At 40.7% G+C, this 23,167-nt stretch overlaps 1 long non-coding RNA gene across 2 annotated transcripts in view; it reads right to left on the bottom strand.

Moving 5' to 3' along the window:
- Positions 1-684: 684 nt before the first annotated feature.
- LOC147597883 (uncharacterized) overlaps positions 685-23,167 on the bottom strand; it is a 33,762-nt gene continuing 11,279 nt past the window's right edge. For both annotated transcript variants that reach the window (XR_015261047.1, XR_015261048.1), the window contains exons 3-6: positions 10,002-10,105; positions 4,582-4,741; positions 2,092-2,169; positions 685-1,427 (exon numbers count right to left, since the gene is read on the bottom strand). This is a non-coding gene — a long non-coding RNA (uncharacterized LOC147597883). The remainder of the gene's footprint in view (positions 1,428-2,091; positions 2,170-4,581; positions 4,742-10,001; positions 10,106-23,167) is intronic.

The following is a 23,167-nucleotide window of genomic DNA, read 5'->3' as shown; positions in this document are numbered from 1 at the left end:
ACTTGGAGAAGGCACCGAGACTGGCAGTGTCTGTTCTAGAGCAGCAGCAGCAGAGCCTAAGAGCCATCACTAATAGCTAACAGGTTGGTTGAGATGACTTGAAAAGCCATGTAGGAAAAAGCTTGTAGAGTGTGCCTCAGGGTCTGCTTCTTGCTTAGGTCATGTGGCCGGGCTGATGGATCTCTGTATACAACAAGAACCCTAATCACGTTTTAACCGAGTTCGGTCTTGCTTATTGAAAATTGCTTTGAAAGCCGTACAAATGAGGCATTTTGTGTTTATGGAAGGTCAGGGACAAAATGCAAGAGAGTAGCATGGGGGGGGGGGGGGAATCATATTTGATGAATTTCAATTATCTGCCATCTCCAATATGTAACGTTGCAAAAAAAAAAATAAAAAAACCCAAAAAAACTAAAACATTCTCCCATGGAAAATATTAAATCCTCAGTAGATTTTTTTTTTTCACAAATTTAGGAAGACGGAAGAGATGGGAACTATTTTGAAATAGAAACTAAATAAGAAAGATTCAACTACCAAAAAAATGGTTTTGATGATCAGAACCATGTGAAAAGAAGTGTTATGCTGGAAACATCCATAATCTTAAACACAGCGGTCACTATCCACTGACCACTCTTTGCAGCATTACGCACACACTTAAGGACATCATCAAACCAAGACATTACGTTCAGCGGAAAAGCACTTTCCTTTTTTAATTGCTTTTATGAATCATCACTAACATCCGGACACTTCATTTACTAGAGTCCAGTAACTTGTTTTGCAAAGACTCATATTCCAAAACCTAAGGGCCTCCAGGCTGGCACAAAAAAAATAGAGGCGTCATTCTCATTTGATCATAGCCATGTTGCCAACTTAGCTTGCTGCTTTGGGATCATTCAAACCAGGCACTACAGAAGAAAACACAAATGGCAACACTACCTGGCACTGTGACCACCAGGAATTTGAAATTTAAACAGAGAAAGTTTGAGGGGTTTCCATGACTCCTCATATTTCTCTTTTGGTTTTTGGTTTTTTTTTTTTTCCTTTTTTGAGTGAAATAAGCACAACTGAAAAAGGCCTCAAAATTGTTCACATATTTTAAAAAGAAGCCAAGTCTCTGCAGTCCATTTAGTCCTGAGCATGCCTGTTCATATTACCAATGCGAATAGGTTAAGAAAGAGGAGAAAAAAACCAAAACACCAGAATCTGGGATAAGTAGACACTTGTCCACTCTGAACTGCACCAGAAGACTGAAGCTTCTTTCATGTGCTACAGGCCACTTAAGAATCCAGCAACCTATAATGTTTGGCTGCTACCATGCTGAGGTGGGTATAAATAAACTGGTATCCCCTTCACTAATCCTTTTAGGGACCTGGTTTGCAGGAAAAGTTCTTGCAGGAATGGAGTGAGAGGAAGTTTGCAGAGAGAAGCTGGAAAACAGAAAGGAAGAATGAGTTTAATCACAGAGACGGGTTCAAAGAGACCTTGGTAGGCGCACAGTTATATCAGAAAGCAGAGTAAAGACAAAGTATTGCTATTTTTTCTGAGTCTAGTTGGAATTAGCAATTCAAAGGATAAGACGCATAGCAAAAGGGATGCTCAGCCAGAGAGGATGCTTTAGGGACTTAAGCATTAACTATAAAACCTTAAGGCCTTTTTGAGACAAGTCAGTAACTTCATTCTAGACAAACTATACAGAGATCGTTTAGGAAATTGCTTTAAAATAACAGTTATATCTCAGCTATATGGCCAGCATATATGATAATACATGAGAATAGTTTATAAATGAATAAAATGTCTTCAGTGGAGCAAAAAGTATTTACTAATACAAACAAAGAATTCTAATGATGTGAGGAAAGGTACAAATTCATAGCATGGGGCACATCCATGGAAAGCAAAGTTGGACAAAGGTGCTGTGATTTGGGCATTACCAGAACAGCGCTCTATAAAATCAGGAGTTTCACAACCAAAAGCTTCTCATTTGAACCTACTGTTTGGCACACCGTTGTCCAATTTCACATCAAGACAGTGATAAAGACACTTCTCTTCCTACCGTGCTTTCCTGTAATATAGAACCATCACGATAATGCTTACCGTGTCCTTGGAGTGTTTCAAGGGCCTTGGAAAAAAGCTGCTATGTCCAGATTACTTTTGTTATCCTCATTTGATACCCTGTTAGTCAACAGAGAGGATGGAATGTGGTTGATGATCATGTAAATCCCCTTTTGTCACCAACAATTCCTTTTAGCCTGACTCGCCCACCAACTCTCACCTCCAAATCCAACAAGGCGTATGTTAGCAAATTATATCACCAAAGCGCTATCCTGACAGCAACACAGCTTAAAAAGTGGTCGTATTTTCCCTCCACCCCCCAATTCTGCTAACAGGTTTCTCAAAGATATTTGAGCTCCAACTGTATCAATCCCTGCATAATGGAGAACAATTCAAACAATAAGGTGAGAAAACCATAAACCAATTCTATCCCAAGGTGAGTAAAGCAAGCAAAAAGCAAAATAAGACAGTGTTGTTCACCTCCTGGTGAACAGGGCCCGGTGAAAGGCCCGGGAATTCTGTGCCATTCGGTGCCCTTCTTGAAAACCAAGTTTAGGGAAACGCGAAGAGTTCAACAAAAGGTCAGTGGATGTGACAGAGGGATTTGAAGAGAAAGGTTACAGAGATTAAATCATCTGGTATCAAAGAACAACTATGAGAAGTGGGAACACAGTACCTAGAGTTATGTGTGTTTTGTCTACGGGGAGTTAGCAATGTGCCCTTATCCGTGAGTTCTCCTATACATACCAGATTTAACTGAACTCTGAAACTCAAGGTGAAACTCAAATTTATGTGGGTGAAGTCACGGAAAAAAGTATTACATCTACTTTTGCATGATTTGCCATTTCCATATCACATAAAGCACCTGAAAACCCTCATATTTCACATGGGTTCAGGTCCACCAAGTAAGACTCGATTCACTTAAAACACAATGAAAGCTCCAAAAACTTCACTAAAATTTCAGATAAATCTAACCTGGTTTGGGCTGGTGACATAACTTCTTAAGATCTGAGTCTTCATACTGAAAGTGATAAATTTTGAAATACTTCAGTTACTAAGGGGTGGAGCCATATTAATACGCTAACCTACAAGGCTGCTACAAAAACTTTCTGTCTGGTCCGCATTTAATGCTTTTTTTTTTTTTTAATTTACTTGAGATTTCAACAGAATCATTGCATGAAAAAGATGGTGTCCCTCAACCAACTCTTTTTTTTTTTTTTTTTTTTTTTTTTCCCCCTGAAAAAGCCAGTTTAAAAAAATGCACGCCGAGGCTGTTCAATTAGAATCTAAGCTGCTGAACCTGGATTCAACTTCGGAAACATGCATAAAGTTTAGGGACATTCTGGGAATCTGACCTGGCAGGAAAAGTAGAAAATTAAATTAAAATTAGAAATCCATGCGACTAAGAGCAGAGCTAGAATGAATTCTCTTTCAACAGGCCAGAAGTGCTAGGGTCACTCTGTAACAGAGAGATTGTTACTCAGTGACTGAAGGGCAGAGCCTGCTACCTGCGCTCCACAGATCTATTCCCATCTCCTCCGTGAATTCACCGGGGACCCTCAGCCCTGCGGTCTATTTCTAGTTGTCCCCGACATAAAACCAACACAAACGGGTAACATAACTATTGCACATAAGAAAGGAGTCGTGACTCCGAGCCTTAATTAATGTTTGTAAAGAGCCCTGAGAGATTACCAGGACCTGAAGAACCTCAAAAGCACAGTCGTCCTTAAATACATCCCAGGCCTCCTGTCAGACTCTTAACCCTTTTCACTGACATTCTTTTTAAAGAGAGGGTGAAATTATTTAAAAGATAAAACAAAGAAATAAATGTTTTTCAGGTTTTCTAGTACTCCAGCCACAGTCTGCAGCTGATACAACTTAAAAATAAAAATAAAAAAAATTAAACAACACATGACAGCATATTTCTCTCAATAAAAAAAAAAGTACTTGTCTCAGCCACTGGTTAAGAATTAAACCAAAAGGTAGGGCACCAAATATTTTCTACAGTTGGCTGGTGAGCCCAAGCCACCAATCCCTGCGCAGGGACAGGGCAGAATCTGGCACAGAACCGGTCGGAGGAATCCCAAATCAGTGGTGATGACAGTGGCAAGAATTCAAAAGATCAGTTGCTATTCCCAGTCCTGCCGCTCGACGTGCTAAGTGGCTTGGGCAAGCCTCTCCATCTCTTTGTGTTTCCTCTTCTGCCTGCCTTATCTATTCAGACTGCAAGTTCCTGGGGACAGGGAGTCTCTTCTCACTGGGTACCTACAGGATGCCAAGCCATCCAGGTATTGCTGTCAAAGAAATAACAGGCTTGGGCACTTGAACACAGGGAAGTCTGAACGCAAGTCTAGTCGCCCTCACCTCTTGTGAAATCAGACACAGAGGTCTAAATATACGGTAACTTGTTTTCAGTTGGTTCACTGGTCTTGAGAGGGTATGAAAAATTAGAAAGCCACATATCAAGAGGCATGTGACAGATAGCATGACTGTCAGAACACGAGGAAGATGCAGCAACCTCCGAGGACTTACGTTTGGCCCATCAGACGCTGCTCAGGCTCTGCGTGCCAGAAATAGCACGGGACGCAAGCGCAGCCGCCAGTCTCCCCGCTCCTGGTGCGAGTCCGTACTTCTGCATCACTTAGCATCGCAGTGCAGCCTCCAGTACACCCTATGCTTACGTGTAGTTGTTCTTACAATGCAAAAAGACAGTGCAACATTTTTATGAGACACAAAATGAAGAAAACAAACAGAACAGTCTGAATATCAGATTACTTATTATGCTAACAAATTATATTCTTTAATTAGGATTTTTAAAGTGTAATAATAACGTTTTCAAGTTGATTTTTTTTGTATAAAAGTAGTATTAGTGTATAATTTTTAACTCTGTACAGCTAGTGCATCTATGTGTCAGCATGGAGGCAGCCCATGCGAAACATTTCTTCACAGAGATATGCTCACTTGCAATTCCACTACAACACGCAACATGACTGTCTCTGAACAATCCACATACAATCAGTTCCTCAGCCTTTACAGTACCCCTCATGAGGAAGAAGGACCTCTATTTTATAGACAGTGAATAAAAACAAAGGAAAATAAGTGACTCATCCAAGATCCTATAGGGAGTCTGTAGCAGAATTTCAGGGTCTGCACCAACAGCTTAATAAAAAAAATTAAAAAAAATAATGTTCCACTATAACGGTAGAGGCTGTGCACAGTCTTCACCCCATTAATAATAAAACAAGACAGGCCCCATGAGCTGAACACAAACAAGAATCCCTCACAGTGGAGACAATTTTAAAATTACAAAGCTAATTCACTTGCTAAGAGAGATCTGAACCCATGTTTCCCAGGAACAACTCCTGCCAGTCACGACAGCAAACACCTATTCCCTGGGTGCCTGCGACCATGGAGAACCACAATTCTGACCCTGGTGCACAGAGAAACCCCTCCCAAACCAGCCTATACCTGGGATGGTGCAGTAGCAGCATTTAATTCTTAGGATTTGACCGCACAGGTGGCCTCACACTTCCTGCTAGAACGGGCTGCCCACACAGAACCAACTGCAGTGGCAGGTCCCAAGTCGTTATTTCATCACTTTCCTGCTTAATTGCCATTTTTAATTACTTGCATGGGAACAACAAAAAGTCAATCTAGCAACGGAAATCCATTCTTTGAACAAATTCTGCCTTTTTTTCTTAGACGCAAACTATTGCTACATAAACCATTCCTGATTAATACGGGGCCCTCATGGGAAAGCCACTGCCTGTCTACCGATTTCATTTCCTACGTGTTCTCTTCTTCAACTGACAGTTCAAGTCCCTAAAAAGTAAGGGCAAAAGATCCCTTATTTTATCGTTACAAGATGACAGTGTTTTTTTCCCTTGCTATTTTCTTTCAGGAAGATATATTAGCACTACATTTGCTCCTCCATGCGGTGGGATTTCTTAAATAAAAACATATGTTATATACGTATGGACTTGGAACCAGAGCCGCATTAGCCTATTAACTATCCACATTTGCTTCAGACTTGGCCAGCCACCTAGAAAACCTGCCAGGACCTTTCTGGCAGCCTTTTCCCAACAGTTCCAGGAAAACATGGACTATTCAAAGAATTTTAGGGCCTCCCAGCTTCGTTTGTCACCACTCCCCTTGCCCACTTACAACTAAATCACAGGCAAATTGCCTTAAAGCTCTATTAAAGATTTAAAAATGGCCTTCTCCACAGTAGGGTATCTGAGGACGAATCTGCGTTAATATATAATGCAAAGCCTGCGTTCATATGTAATGCAATGTGGCGTGAAGCAGACCAAGGGCTTCGCAACGCGTAAGGGAGTTGCTTTACAAACTTTGAACTTCCCAAGTGAATTCTGTCCTCACTGGAGTTTTTAAAGCTCTCTCAGGTACCCAGGCAAAGGAGAGGTTCATTTTGTCCCCATTGCTACTCTAGCACATCACCGTTGAGGTTTCAGGCCTGTCTTACACAAAAAGCAAACACAAATGTGCACAGTTACATCAGAATTCACTGCCATGGGTCTCAAGGCACTGCAGGAGCAATGCTGGGAGCAAAGACAGGACCGAATGACATGAATCTATAACAGAGATTCAGAGGAAGATTCATGGAAATGGCAACTGGAAGTATTTTCTTTGCAACCTACAGCAGGATCTAACTCCTTTTAAATCCATGACAGGACAAAGGGAAAAATCCTGCTGTCAGTTGTGTGAACTAAGTTATTACTAACCAAGAGCAGAAACTGGTCCATCTCACTTGCAGAGCTCCTCTGGTTTTAAAATGCAAGGGAAGCATGCTTTAAATAATTTGAAGAGGCTTTCTTTTTTTTTTATTACACAGAAAAAGCCTCCCTGTGATTTCAGCTGTCAAGTAGTCTTCCTTAATTCCTAGCACTAATTTATGGATTAAACATTTAACCCTTGGCTTCAATACGGATTGAGAGTTGCTCGTTCCTGAGAGCTGACAGCACTGCCACGCTGAGCACCCTCACATCCCTGCCCTCACGCTGCACTGGACCCTCTTGACTCCATTTTGGTGCAGGACGGACTCTCTGCACACAGTTTGTTAGGCTTGCATCCTGTTAGCCTAAAATTTATCACACACTTCTCTTTGCTCCAGATAACCTTTTCTGGCTCTTCAACTCTTCAGTCACTGTTGGTTTGCAACTTGCTATTTCACAAACATATTTACAAATTTCTATATTAAATGTTAGACAGCACCAGGACAGAATGTCTTACGAGGTCCTCACCTCTTCTGAAATACACAGCAGTGAGCTGGTGCGCATACCCTCCTGAGAGGCTGCGTGCACCTTGTAATGAGATTGTGGATATGTATTTTGCAATTAAAAATTGCCCTTCTGTTGGAATATAAATAAAACAGAGCATCATAGAAGCCCTTGCACTAGCAACTCCACCAGCAGAACACGGATATCCTCCTCTCTCACTCAAGAAGGAAGAGACCACAGTTCTTTAATTCTGATGCAAAGTTCTGAGTAGTCACTTCATGAAATGCAGCCACCGACACAGGGCTCCTGTGGATTATTACAGCACTGTGGTTATAGATTGCTGACCAGTGACTTCTGTCCTAGAACCGTACATACAGACATGATTCAGCAGGCTAAATACATCGTTACTAACATAAGAAGTAGTGGACACTGGTTTTATTTTTTTCCACTGCAACCCACACTGTTTAACATCTCATTCAATAATTATTCTCACATACAAATGAAGCGAAACATATGACTGAAATAGCTTAGGGCCCTTATAAAATAAGGTCTCCTTTCACATTTCAAAAGCCATTGGAAGAGCAATTTCCAAAACCAACTCAAACCACAAGATCTGTAGCAGAGAGCAATCGTGTCTTGCCGTCTTCCCTTCCCGTTTCCTTCCTGGTTTTTATCTTTTTTTTTTTTTTCAAAATCCTGTCCTTCAAATCTAACAACTTCATTTATGAAAAGAAATGGAAAGCCAAGGGGAAGCTGTGGCTCGTGACTGCAAACGCCACTATTGCAAATCACTCTGATGCCACGACTGCTATTCCTTGTCAGAAGAGATGAGAGGCCACTTCAAACACAAGAAAAACAAACTCTGAAATAAACCCACAGCAGTGGCATTAATCCGGGAATGGGTTTGACCTGCTATTTACAACAATTCCTTAAATCTCACTTAAGCCAAGGAATACAAAGGGCTTGCCTACACTCTTCAGGGCACTGACTGCAGCGACCCCAAATCTAGACCAACCTGAGCTGCTGCAGCCCCCAGTCTCCAGCCAGTACCATCCAGAGTGCCAGCTCACCACATCCCACAGCAGTCACTGACAGCTTGAGCATACCTGCATGACATGCTCTTGCACGGCAAGGACCAGCTCTAACCTCACACTGAAAACTGGCTGTGAAAGCAGAACCAGGTGTAACCCTCCTCACAGTTTCTGAAAAATTTATTACTTCTGGTAATACCAGGGTTTCAAGAAACATATTGAATGAGGAAGGAAAAGGTCACAACATACATTTAGATGCAGATCTGCAATACAACTGACCTGGCTTTTGTACACAGCCCTCCTAAAGATATGCTACCTGGCCTTGGCCATTCATCTTCCTCTGCTTTCATTTCTGGACCATGGTATGCAATCCTTTCCCATGGCACACTAACACTAAGGAACTGGAGGTGGACCATGCCCTTGGATAATTATTACTGATACTGCTGTATTGCAGCTATCCAACATGTAAGCCCATGTGAAGGCCAAACATCTATCAATCCTTCTACTTTTATTTGTCGGTGGCAAACTATGTGCTTAATCCTTTCCAGGAGACAGATACAGACTGGGTCAGAATCCAGACTTCTCTAACATACCTTCTCCAATAGTGACAAGTATTAGAGGCTTTGGACAACCAAGACCTGTCCTTTCTGCTCGTTCTTCTCTGGTTTTGAATTGCTGTACTTCATCCCAAACCTTGAAACATGAAACCTAAGCTCAGTTCTAAAGTCATCATAAGGAATTACCATAATTCTATGTATGGTTATTAAAAACATAAGTATCTAATCTCTTCTAGACTTCCAAACTTCCCATTAATTTCTAAAAGCAATTAGGTTCATTTTTTAATTAAATACTGGTGGAAACGAACCGCTTTTCAAAACATTTTCAATTTGTCATCATTTAATTTCACTGCATGTCCTCTTGTATTCACTTTGTGAAACTATGAGAATTTCTCAGTCTACCTCCTGATTCTTTCTTTTCTTTTCATTATAACGTCAATTTGTTATTCCTTTCTAATGAGAATGGTTCCAGTATATCAGTTTCAGATTTCTCCCTGCTTGGGACCATTTTTGCAGGCACATTTTTGAGCCACTCCTCCTCTCCTTAGATGTGGTAGTATAGCTCCTATGCTGCATGCATATTATATTTGGTCCCAAAAATACGGACAGTGCTCACGTGCATCTCACATCAGTATTGTGCAGGGGTTTATCCTCTCCACATTTATAAAAGGATCAAGCCCTAAAATGGTCATAAAAGCTCCCATTCATGGCTTGAGCTTTATATCTGTACTGGATCTAGGAACAACAGGCAACAAGGTCTAGTTGCGTATCAATAATTCAATGAGAAGCAAACAGAAGGAAAAAAAAAAAATAATAAAAAAAAATCTGTCTTTACCAACTATTCGCCTGACTGGTTATGGCTTTTTTGGACGTTGACACTTGGATGTGTAAAAAATGGTCCATTCACAAAATACTCTCACACTACAATTGTTAGACATGACATTTACACGTCACTGTTAATTATAAATGACTTGATCCTGACATTTCATTAATACGTTATGAAAGCCATAATGAAACCCTATGAGCTGTGTGTCACACCTGTAACAAAGATAAGCTTGGAGAAATCACAATCTTGTCATCAGACCTTGGCAAAGGGTGGAAGGAAAAATGGCAGCAGGGTGACTCACGCTTGAAGCGGACTTATCCTCAAAGGTGTAAGGGAGAATCCTGCACCACAACATTTGCTCCTCTGTGGCACAACACAGTAGTTTGGCCACTTGAACGTGGGAACCTACAAGAACGTAGATGGAAAACAGAAATCAAGGACTCTGTGTTGGCTATACCTACAGGTATCCTGCAGCCACCGGGCTGACACCTCTTTCCCCGTAGGTGACTGACTTCATCCTTAGCAGCAGTAGCAGCTTCCTCCTGCTTTTAAGAAAATAATTGCTTGGAATATTTCTAGCCAGTAGCATTTCATTTGCAGGACACCTCAGACAATCTTGGATCACCTAACTGGAAAGGAAGCTGTTTTCTACGAATTTGAGAAGGAAGCAAGAAGAGGTGGTGGCAAGGAGGAGCCACTGCATATAACACAGAATACAGAATTTCAGTCTCCTTCCATATCTGCCCCAGAAACCTGATTCTTGAACTTATTTAACCAAGAAACAGGGCCATGACATTGCACAAAGAGACTAACATCACCCTATTGCATGTAAAAAATTATTTGCTCAGGGATAATACATTTTATATTTTGAATATATAAGTCTAAATATACGCAACTGGGACTGCCTCGAGCATCAGCGGAGTCAGGGCAACTAGAAGTTTTGTCTTGTTTAAAAAAGGAAGGAAAAAAAAAAAAAAAAAGGAAGGTTGGTTGTTTTTTTTTTTTTTCCTCAACTAAAACATTTTGGATCTTCCTCTGCTATGTGAAATTTCCAAACATCAGATTTCCTTTCTGTTCTAGTTCAGACCGAAAGCTTTTATCGCAAGGTTAAATCCTGGTATCCCAACACCACACATATACGAGTTTGCCTCTGACTGAAGTCTGAATGGATACACAACTTATCTCAAAAACTCACACTGGACATGTTGAACTTCACCTGGTTTCATATCTAAGCCACCAAGCTATGAAAAGGGAAAAGTAAGAATGAGAAGGAAAAAGTCAGAGATGTGTGTTCAGATCTCTGCTCTGGCCTCAGACTGGTCATTTCCAATAGAAGAGTTCTGGTCTATACCAGCTAGTTCTTTTATTTTCCAATTGCCCTGTGCATTGTCATCGGCATCTACCTCTAATGGAAAGGAGATCTTTTTCCCTTATAGGTTATCCTTTTTGACTCTAACACACACAAAAAGAACTTCCTTCTTCAGTAATTTACTATTCCAAAAGGAGAGAGTAGCAGCATTTCTGTGGTCTGGGCTTTGAATCCATGCAATGAAATTGTCTTATTTTTAACTGTCTGAGCAGCTTTCAAGTAGAAGCGTGTTAGAATCCATATTAATTTGTGCAGCACCCTATCATCATAATAATTTAGCTCACAAGGTTGCTGTGCTTGGAATTCCAGTTATGACATGAATTCTATACATTTTATACAGATTTATAAATGGCATCAACAGAACACTTAGGGCCTTATTCATTAAACAATGAGTCATTCTGGCATTCCATTCTATTTCATCCCAGTTCTTACAAAACTTTTATGTACAAATTTGACTGTGCTTAATGCATCTGATTTAGCAGCAGAAGTGTTGCAGCATAGTTTCAGCTGAGTGGGGATACAGACGAAAGGCACTGTTTAAAAAAAAAAAAAAAAAAGAAAAAAAAAATCCCTCTAATGGTGAAAGTTTCCGAGTTCAGCTTCCTTTCCAAAGGAACAGCATCCAGGTCAAGAAAACAGCCCTTGCCTCATTCACACCACGAATTTTCAAAATAATTTCCCTAATGACTTAGAGTTTTCATATGGACTGTATATATTTGTGTGTGTGTTTTAAATGAGAATTGAGTTGAAATTTAAAAGATTAAGCCAAAATAAGACCTGTCACTTACCTTTGAGGAATGCAGCTATATTATAGATAGTGGTTAGCAGTATGCCTACACAGCAAAATATAGGACCATTGTTCGGCAAAATTCTAGCTTAATCTAGGCAGAGCACATAAAAACAGCAGTGAAGTCATGATGGTATGGGTTTTAGCATGCTCGAGCAACTAGAGTACAAAGTCTTCAGGGACACGCTGGTTACCAGCCAGTGGGAATCTGTCTGAACTGTTCTCATTACTTCATTCAATCCAGTTAAGCCAGGTAAACTGGCATATGCTACAAACTGCTCTCCATTTTATAGTTTGGACACCTCAGCACGTATCACTCTATTTTACCTTCTCCTTGCCCTTTCAGCCTTCTTCCTGACTGATGGATACATGGCTGTAGTTTCTGTAATTTCTGTAAAGCTTGCTGGAGCAGAATAGTCTTGCAAGTCACTGCTCCTCTATCAAAACTGATTTGGATTAGAAAATAGTCTCAGAAGTTGTTGGGAAGAAAGAAGGCACAGATACACAAACGTACATAAAGCAAGTGAGCACACTAGCTGTCTTTTCGTTGGAAACCATTCCAAGACCTCACCATTCCTCAGATGTTTGCAGTTTTCCTCATTACGTATATAAGCATCATTGCCTATTTTTGGTCTTTATCCTTAATAAGTCATGGTAAATTTGGAATCCATTTTACTCCATATTCTTGTACATTAGGACACTATCTACGAAGCAACCACCATGCCGAGAAAAGCACAATACTATCTGCATCCATTGTCCACAAGGGAGAAGAGGGATGCGTGTTTAAGTGTACCACCTTATTTTCATTAATTCTCTCACCGTGACATTTCTAGTACTTCACTTGATGTTGCAGACTTAAAGGGACAAAAACAAGATCAAAGTTTCCATTTCATTATCGTAGGACAAACGATTTTCTGGGAGGTGGATTGTTTCTTTTTTATTTTACATTCCAGTGGAAATGTTCTCTGAAAAACAGTTGTTATTTCACCCACTATTCACAGACTTAACTGAATAAAAACTGGGAATGGAACAGTAATGGAAAACAAGGAAAACAGGACGTTTTTGCCCGTTCATTGCCCAAGCCGAGAGAAACAAAACTGGCAATTCAAGGAACTGTTCAGAGTGAGCTACCTTCCTTTTGCACCCTCCTCTTTTAATCTACAGCTCATGAGTTGTTCCTGTGCTCACTGCAAAAGGTCCATTATTGTAACACTGCCATATTCTCCTGGAAATCTATCTAAATGGCATATGATAGAAGCCATATGATAGAAGCTTAATTACATAGAGGGCATATGGAAGGCATATGACATAAGGACATATGGAAGGCATATGATAGAAGGGCATCCGAGGACATATGATGGAAGTCTAATTAATTGACAATACATTCCTCATCAGGGGGAGAGCTGGAATGCTATTTTGTTCAGAAGAAAAATATGCACATTGAATTATGTTTATTGTCAACTTCAATGTACCACTGACCATTCTCCTTTTTAATTATTATTCCTTTTTCTTTGGAGCAAGACAGATAATTTGATTTACATATCATATGATTAACATACTTAACATAACGTTAAGTTTGATAGCCACAAATGTGTGTGTTACTATAAATAACTGCTATTTTTGAACCTTATGAAGTTCCCTTACGCCTGTGCAAAGCCCATCTAAAATGCTACCACCAAAAAAGAAAAGACTATTCTTATTTGGGAGTTACTGCCACCCATTCGTAAAGCTATTCCTAGAGAAGTACTAAACAGGTAAAAAATATCAATCCTTATGGAACTGCTCTACATTGGCTGTGAGTCAATGCAGCTAGTGAATTTACAGCTGAAAACTTGCACTTCCATCTGCAAAAAGATTTATGGGGGTGAAATAAGGTACTGCCTAAAATGTGCCAAAAAGATTCCTCTTTTTTAACTACCTGCCTGTGTTTAACTCATGTGCCCTCACGAAACACAGAAGCAGCGTTGTGTTAGTCCTGATACTTGCCTTCTCCTAAGGAACCGCAGTTATAAACCATGGTAGTGATATCTGTAATCTCTTTGAAAACAAGATGAAATAAAATCCCACTAATCCACTCTTTGAATAACTAATAATTGAGCACCGGGTAACACTCGAGAAACCTACAGCTTCTCTTTGCATTCAGTAAACAAGGATTTGCAGATATTAAAGTTTTTATTTTTAACCAGAAAAAAAACCAACATTTTTCTGGGTTATTAGGCTACCTTGAAATATTGTTATCATTTTCACACTTTCACAGTAACGAAACTAACTCTATGCCTACTCTTTACTTTTATTCTCTAACTTAGGAAGTTCACCCGCTAGCAAACAGTCTCTCTTCTTTCTGGGAACTCAAAAACTCCTGCCAGAATTAGTCATATATATATCTATATATATATATATATGTAGTCAAGAGACTTAACATAGCTCATGTTCTGGGCCCTGATCAAGCATTGGGTCCATCATCTTCATCCAGGGGACCTGAACCAAGATCTTGACTCTTGTGTTCAGACTTTACTAGATAAAAGGCAGACTTCCAGAGGGTTTTTTTAGGCCTCAAATAGTTAGGGAAATAAAACTGTAGATTTCAATAGCAGCTGGATATATTCGTTATATTCCCTGCATTTTAGACATGTAAGACACATTAGAAATGTGGTCTTTTGGCCCGAATTGCTGGTGCACCATGTGCCCATTCTCCGCACAGCTCCTCTACAAAATCTGAGGTGGCTTCACATCTCCTTAATCAAAACCACTTCTACTGGATGTGTCCAGAAGCATCAGCCTTTGAAACATCTAATTTAACTGTACAAGCCTAGGAAAAAACCCTTAAGAATCACCATTTTAGCTGACTGTAATCACTAATGGATATTCCCTGAGGACTGTGTAGATTTAGGTACTTTCACAAAAACCCTTCCAGGCTTTATCTGGAAGCATCAGCACCAGCCTCCTACGCTTCCTGAGAGACAATGAGTGTGCCAGGCCTCATAGTGCCACAGGGCACAGCCTTTTTTAACTCCTAATGTCGAACTAACTGAACCAGTCAAAGACTAATGGAAAGGGAAACCTGCTTAAACATCTCAACAACAGACACAATACAGGATGTCTTTCACGTTACCTTTGGAGACTTCTGATTGCTGACCACGAAGGCAATAACACTGGTATGTTGCCATGGTGTTTTTTAGGAATGTTACACATTGTGCTGCTCAAATGCTAATAAAGGAAGACAAGCATTACTAGTCCACCGAATTAGCTAAAAACTCAATAATATAGCACCAATAGGTAAAAAAAAAAAAAAAGCTGAGAGAATGAACATTTCTGACGTTCTAGAGAGGCAGAAGAAAATAAAAGGTTTTCCAGCTCATCTTACCTGCTCTTTCCTTTTCCATGTGTCCAGAGCAAACACTGCTGAGGAATTATGGTCACTCATCACGCCGTTCTGTGCAAGACCCAAGGAAAGCTAGGAGGTTGTACAGTTATCTCCCTTGGTGTAATTCTAAACTATACAACCTACTACCTCAACCTGGATGCATGCAGTCAAAATTGCCGAAAGCTACCCACCACTTGACAGCCAACATAACGTCAGGGTTTCTAGTTAAAAAAAGTCCTCAGAATTCTCAGTGCGCTAATTTAGAAGTAATAAGTGCTTTGCTGGGGGAAAGACACCAAAACCGAATCCAGCTCCCCACACCGCGTAAGTTGAGACACAATTAGCCATGGTTATTGCTGCTAGACACAGACAAGATCACGGTCACTTTTCACACCAGAAAGAACTTTCTCCCTGGCCAGAAAAATACTTTTCTCCCTCCACTGCAGATGCATCTGCACTACAGCACAGAACATACACATACCTTTTTTTTTTTTTTAAAGCACTTAAAGAAGGCTTTGGATTAAATTTATCCTAACATGTATTTTCCTTTTTGAACACATATAACGTTGACCTTGGAATACACACCTTGACTCCTGAACATTTAAAGAATGATTGAAGAAGTGGGGTTAGGAGAAGAACTGCAAAAAGCGTAAAAAGTTCTAAGTAAATGTTACCTGTGCATCAATCCTTCGTTAAGATTAACTATTTTAGAAATGCAACACTGAGCCTCTCTCAGCAGTCAGAATAAGACTGTATTCCCTTAACAAGGAACACATTACGTTTTTAACTTGTATTAGTTCACAGTGAAACAACCAGGATGTTATCATTGTGACTCATTCCCACTACCCACCAAGGTATTACTTAAAGCAGTATGCTGCCTATTTATTATGGCTTACAAACAGGGATTAGCATCTCAAAATATGCCAGTGCAGAGAGTGGAACTGAATCAATCCCAAGATCCTGCCTCTCAGGTGAATGCATCCTCAGGCACAGCAGCTCTGCGCTGGAAGGGGATTACAAGGGAATCAGACTCTAGGAATGAATGCTGAGCTGTGCTGAATAGATAGCATCTCGGTTGTTTCTATTTTCTTAGGATAAAGTAGAACTGCTGATTATGAAAAAGCCAGTGCGCTACTTTTACATTCAAAATCTGACTACAAATAAAGCAAGGAAGGTGAGAAATAATACCACTCTTTAGAATTCAGCTTGCAACGGCAGAAGAATATTTGAAAAAAACCCAATCTTTCTGCAAGATTTAAATGTTCATGGCGTTGATGGTATCAGTGTAATTTCTAATGACTCCACATTCAGTAAAGTTTACTTTGACCTGATAGGCTCTGTGGAAATACAACATATTATTTTAGTTAATAGCCCAGTACACTACCCTAACAGCAGAGTTACTGTTAACCACTTTACTAGTTAGAACAGTGATCCAGCCACAAATCTGCAGAAGGAAACCATGGCTCTCTGGCCCTGTACTCTTAGCAGGACCTGTGCTGCTGTCTAAAAGCATCCTGAAACCATCCCAATTCCTTGATGCATCATTATTTTTGTGCACTGAACATCTGTCTTCTGACATGAAATCCAATGATGTAACCAATGTAGCTCTATGGAAGCAAATGAATCTGTGTCCTTGTTTAGGGTGATGGAAGATCTCAAATCCCACCCAATTTCTATGGGAGACGTGACTCCCTTTTAGACTTTTGAAAACATCCTATTTCACAGTCTGCAGCTATAAACTAAACCATTTCAGTATCACATGATTAGGCTACTCATTTTTTTTCTACAACTTATCCTTGCAAGTGTCTTCCTGTATCTCAATCTTGTCATGAATGTTAGATATTACATAATCAAAAACATTTAAAATTATTATTTATATCTGATCAGTCAAATTAAGGAAAGTACTGTTAACATTACCACTGCATTGAGACTAACACAAGCATACCTCACAGACTGGGTAGTCATAAGCACAGCTGAGCAAAAAACTCTCCAATAGTTTGCTCTAAAATTGAAGGTGGAGAAAAAGTGTTTTGTTTCACTTGTATCCTCAACTCAGGAAAGGTCCTTTCATAGATATATTACAATTAAAAATTTCTTATGAACAAATTCCTTACTCTCAACTTGTGCCTAAATAACCCAAATTCTTCTCGGGTTGGCAAATGCCACTGTGACTGTTTTGTTCATGACTCGCCACCTCTCCTTGCTGCTCTTCCATCGCAACTTCGACTTCCTCTTCATCACCACACTTACAAACCCTTGAGCTGTCAGCTCCGTGCTGGCACTCATTCAAAGAGCATTCTCGCTCCCTCCCCCGTCACTATATTGAGCTGGGAGCTGTGCCCCGCTTGGCACACGTGCTTCCACTGCAAGCACCAAGACCTGCTGCAAGGTGCCATGGCAGCGTCCAAGCATGAACCTCCAGAAGAAGGTCCTCACTGAGAAAGCATTCTCATCCAAGTTCCCACACATGCCACTGCCTCTCTGCATAAATGTGACAGCAAAAGCAAGGCTTACGTAGACCTGTATGCTGGCTTTACAGAGCAATATAAAGAGACTTTAAGAGAAAGTATTTTCTAAATACTAAAGCAGTTTCCGTCCCAGGGTCTGATATCTAACTCACTCTCTGGTCAATTTTCAGGCACCTCCGCAGCCTGTTCCACAGATTATCCTGCTAAATTTCCCCCATTTCTGAGAGCTTGGCTTCAGAATTAAAGGTATTTTGTTCCCACCACTTTAAGCTCAGACAAAGCTTGGACAGATGAAAGCGTATTTGCATCCCAGAGAAACTGTAACTTCAAGTAGAAAAAAGTGTCGCGCACCTAGTCATTCCATCAATTACTATCTGCTAAAAAGACTATCTGCTGCTATTACTAACATGAAGTATTGAGTTTAGGAACTGAGATCAAATATTAAAACCGAAGTAATGTAACTGCTATTACTTCCGCACCTCCACAACACCCATCCATGGCCAGCTCTGTGGTAGCTATCTATGTACTACAAACATCCTCCTAGGAGCAGAGCAACAGAGATCCACAGCCCTAGTGTCTATTAAGACACTTTCTTTTGGTGGCATGAATCTCCATGTTTGTTTTCTGGTGATTTTTGTCAATTATGTCTTTATCCAATTAGCACAATCATACCTAATTATGTAATTAGGGTAAATATGTAATCTAATGACAATGTTCAATTACGATACGTATCGATGTCATAAAAGTGCCTATTAAATACTGCGGTAGGGAGGACTGCGTTGCATGCAGAGCTGTGCGTTCCTATATAAGTTTATGTGCCCCAGTGCCTATTGTTTGTGAACCCTTTTAGGCCTCCCGCTTTTTCAGAATCACAGAAATGATTTCACACTTCTGTGGACAAAAGGAAATCTCTGTCCCAGCCCAACTAGTTTTATTTTAAAGCAACAGTGTAATCAAAAAATTGTGTCCCTTTCCTTAGCGTAACCCTCTGATTTCTGAAATACAGTAGCTGAAGTAAACCTGAAGACGACTGCTGTCTTATCACAGAGAAGACAGAATTCATGTTCAGTGAATACTTATTTTCAAATGGAGAGGAAATGTCATCACAGCAGTTCTTCCCAGACAAATCAAGGGTTTCTATCTCTGAAGTTAACAACATCCCATGCCACTGACCTCAAAAGACATTATATAAAGGTGCAAGCTTCAGTCTGGTCTAGGGAAGAATGCAGAAGTTATGCAGAAGTATCACCAATTTTGCTGCCTGTTCCCTTCACAGACTTCAGGTGTGAGAATTCAGAAACCTGCTTCCTCAACTTTACAGTATATGAAGCCTAATTTTATATTTCGCTTCCTCAAGAATGAGGAGAGAATTCAAATCCAGAAGTGATTTTTGAGGATTGAATGGCGGGAATATTCCATTCTTTTAAAACATGTTTCAATGCAAAGCAGTAATTTAATCATGATGCACAGAAAAGCAGGGGTTCAGAGGGCAGAATATTCCCAAATAATGACACGTCGTAATCCCCTGCAGCTATACCAAACACTCTGTGTGCAGTGACAGACCACTCCTATTGACTTCACAGATATGAACAAGACAGTCAGATACCAGCAATGGAAATTCCGTACAGATCTGTTCAAGAAAGCTGAATTCTATTTTGTTACGATCATCAGCAAAATCATCAGCTGAGATTTGTCTCTGAATCTTTACGGATGTGGACGATGTGTAAGAAGGAAGAACCGCCCTTCACTTTCAGATCCCAGGCAGGCTACTGCAGGGCTAGCCAAGGAGAGGGTGGAAAGCAGAAAATACTCATGAAGCAAACATATTTCCTTAAGTCATTGAGGAAAAAAATAAATACCGAAACCCACAAATTATATTGTTCCAGCTTGAGGTCTGAAATCTTGCTTGCTAAATTTCAGCCTGGAGTGATCTTTTTTACAGCTGACTTTCCCAAACCTCAGACAGAAGAGATTTTACAATGGAAATGCTGACATGGTTCCTACTGGTCATCTCACCCATTCAAGCTTTACTCGATGAAACTTTGTTATTAAAACTTGGTTATGAGGAGGAACCTCAAGAGGTTCAAAGGTTTACTCTAGCTCAGAAAGCTCTCCTAGAAGTCTGGCAGACACGCTGAACAGGGCTGGAACTTCAAGAATCTGTAAAATAAGGAACGAAGTCTCATCTGGGCTCAGCTGAAATACAGAGCAAGTAAATATTTGGAAAGCTATCCAAAATTTTTCAACACATTACAAAAATGGTCTCTGCCTCAACTTTTAGCAAGAGTTACAGCAATCTGAAGATTTACTCAATATTACATTTCAGTATCTGGTACTTTCTAGGGGAAGGGTAGCCATGCTCTCACTCCTGAACCACACATAGCTTTTGTCAGGAGCTGGAGCGCAGCACCAGCTCTGTGTTAGACAAAACATGACGTAGACACTCTGTGCTGGCTCTAAGGGTCGATCAGGGATGCTGGTGGGCACGGTGGCACAAGCTAGCAAGGGCTATGAGGTTGATGACTCTAAATGACCCCAAAATCTAAGGGTCTTTTGCTTAGCCTGGGCCTGCTTTGTAATTGAGCAGTGTGCTATGCTTTTGCTGTGAAGCTCGGTGAGCCCCAGTTGAATGCTCTCGTTTGAGATTCTGCACAGCATGATAAGGATCCAGAGCCAACATTTGTTTCACATGCACACTGAAAAGTAAGGGAACTCACACGTGATTGCCAGGAAGCTGTACCAAAACTTGCCGCTTCCAGGGTGGCATGGTGAGGCTGTATTTCATCATGGTACTGCGTATCTATGACCAAAGGCTTTGCAATCCAGCTGGAGCACATCTCCTCCTTCAGATTGCCATGGCTAATGCCATGTATGTAATGCTCCTAAGGTATGGAGACTTCCTGGCTCAAGGGCAGGTGTCTGTCTTAGCCTTGGATTCCTCCCCTAAGAACATCCTCTCCTTATTTTCTCCCTTACCGATGAAAAGCAAATAAACAAAGAGGAAAAAAAAAAATCAGATTACTGAAACAGTTATTTATCTGCCTTTTAAGAGTATAACCAGATTTGATTATCTGAATAAGAGTATTTGGATATGGTTCAAATTCCAGGGTACACAATTACATTCTGCTTATCATGAATCCCATTTGCCACTGCATATGGTTATTCTAATTACCCCAATGCTATTGTGTGCTCCTCTGCTGACAAGGGCTCACTGTGCTCCACACCAGATGAAAAGAGGGAAAAGGGGGAGCACACACATGTAATAATTTTCATACCCCAGTGGATACCGCACAGCATGCTTGTCTGCAAGGGATCTTACAGGTGCCTTCAGTGAAAGATGTCAATAGAAATGAAAGAGAGTCCTGTTATTTTGAGGGAGAAAGATATGATTTACAAAATCTGGAAAAAAAAAAAAGGAGGAGTTTACTTTGGAAAAGCTTTGGTTTGCTTCTTCAGACAAGAACTACTGCTCCTGGTTTAAACCATAACTCTGGTCAAATGAAACATAACTGTAGTAAAGCCTCCCCAGATACAGATATGGATATGGAACCAGTTCCACAGGATGCATTTTTTTCCTCTTGGGAGCAATGAATCTGCCTACTGCTAGAGAAAAGACTGCATTAATTAAGGTACCAATTTTTTGGAGGGTATACTGGGACTTTTTAATGTCCTCAAGGCCTCCCCTGCTCCTTTCTACATGCAGGTGCTCTGGTTTGTTTCCAGCTACAGTAACTGCCTTCTATTTCCTTAAGGTCCCCTGCAACATCAAACTGGGTGAAGTATTCAGTCCTTCCTGCCCGTGGCAATTTTGCAGCGCGTCTGTGCACTGCTATGCAGTCGCTGTGCCTCAGCGACAGATGAAGAGATCTCCGTGCACTCTGTACGGCACTTGGATCAAAGCTGCTGCATAAATGCAAGCTCCTTATCAACAAAGTAAAGAAAAAAAATTCATAAGAAACGCACAGGTAGAAGCTCCACAGACTCCAATTAGTTTTTTCCATCCTAAAGGGACAACACATTTCAAGGTTCTTCACATCATTTTGTCAGACTCCAGTTTCACTCTAAAACTTAATGAAGTGCAGCGAAATACAACCGACAGAAAAGAAATACAAATGAATGCTGAAAACACAATATGGTTCTTTTCAAAAGGCTGACCTGAAAAACAAAAGGGTGGGGGAGAATATTGAAGGCTGTAGTTAAAAAGGACAGGGTGTAGTTTAACAAGAAACAAACCAAAATAAATTTTAAAAATTAGTAAAACATAAGAGAAGGAGGGGAAAGGCACACGAGCTCGTGGCAGGAAGGCAGAAGTTGGAGCCAGGCCATCCCAAGTACTAACTTCGGCTCAGAGAGCGCAGCCCTAGCAACGTCAAGCAAACAGGTACAGCGAGAGAGCGCTTCAGTACGAAGACCCAAATTACATGTAGCACCATGGCAGAAACCATGGCTACGCTATGCTCAGAGAAGCGCCGACTCTGCCCATGCCCATGCCGGCATCCTCTCTGCAGCCACGCTGCCGCACCTCTTGCTGCAGAAGACAACAGCACTCAAGAGGCTTCCTTGGGCATGTTTACCCTGTCCCGTACAGCAGAGGCCACAGCGTCTCCGAGCTCACATCAGGCGGAGTTGATCCATGCCCACGCAGTGGCACAGCCTCCCTTTTTCTTTGCCAAGCACCGGAAAACCAGAAGCAACCAGAAAACATGTTTAGCCTCAGAATATAATGCAACGGTTCTCCTCACAGCAGCACAAGGCCTGCATCTTAGCCCCGTTCCTGATGGCACATTTCTGAAGTTTGCTTTCCAAGTATCCAATTATGTTTAGATCAAGACTTTCACCCAAAGACAAAAAGAAGTTGGATATTGATTAGCAGGTCCTGAAATAGTCAGTGAGAAACTACATTAAAATATTTTACAAAAAAAAAAAATCTGTTTCCTCTTCTTTGATTCAAATATTGATTTTCTATTCCAAAAATATGCTTTCAAACCCAATGGAGGTATCTCATTTTGTGACACATATGCCCATCTCCCCTGCCACGGGCTTTTGGCGCACTCAAAGCAACATCACCTGAAGTGCTAGCCTCTAGAAACATCCGTGACAAATTCCAGGCTTGTCTCAGCCTGATGTCTCCAAATGGCTTTACAGAGAAGAGACCACCAGGCAGAAATATGTATCATATTGGGAACTGGACTTGAGCAGCTCATTTCTCTTTGGAGGTTACACTCAATGAGCCAATGCTTCCTTTATAGCCATAAATATAGGAACCTAATGCAGTGAATACTCACAGCATTTATTTATTTCTTTTTAAAAAGAACAACACAGAACATTAACAGCCCCTCTAGGAAAAACAGATTTTCCTGTCACAACTAGATGCAATCTCATCCTGCGTCTATCACAGCCCATGATGAAACCATACTCATTCCACCACGGATGAAACAACGTCCACTAGCAAAGCCAAAGTGGAGGCAGGAACCAGCAC

This window comes from Chlamydotis macqueenii, chromosome 24 (assembly GCF_036417535.1).
Source record: "Chlamydotis macqueenii isolate bChlMac1 chromosome 24, bChlMac1.mat, whole genome shotgun sequence".
NCBI lineage: Eukaryota > Metazoa > Chordata > Aves > Otidiformes > Otididae > Chlamydotis > Chlamydotis macqueenii.
The sequence above is the reverse complement of the archived record's forward strand: the minus strand, read 5'-3'. Positions and strand labels throughout refer to the sequence as shown.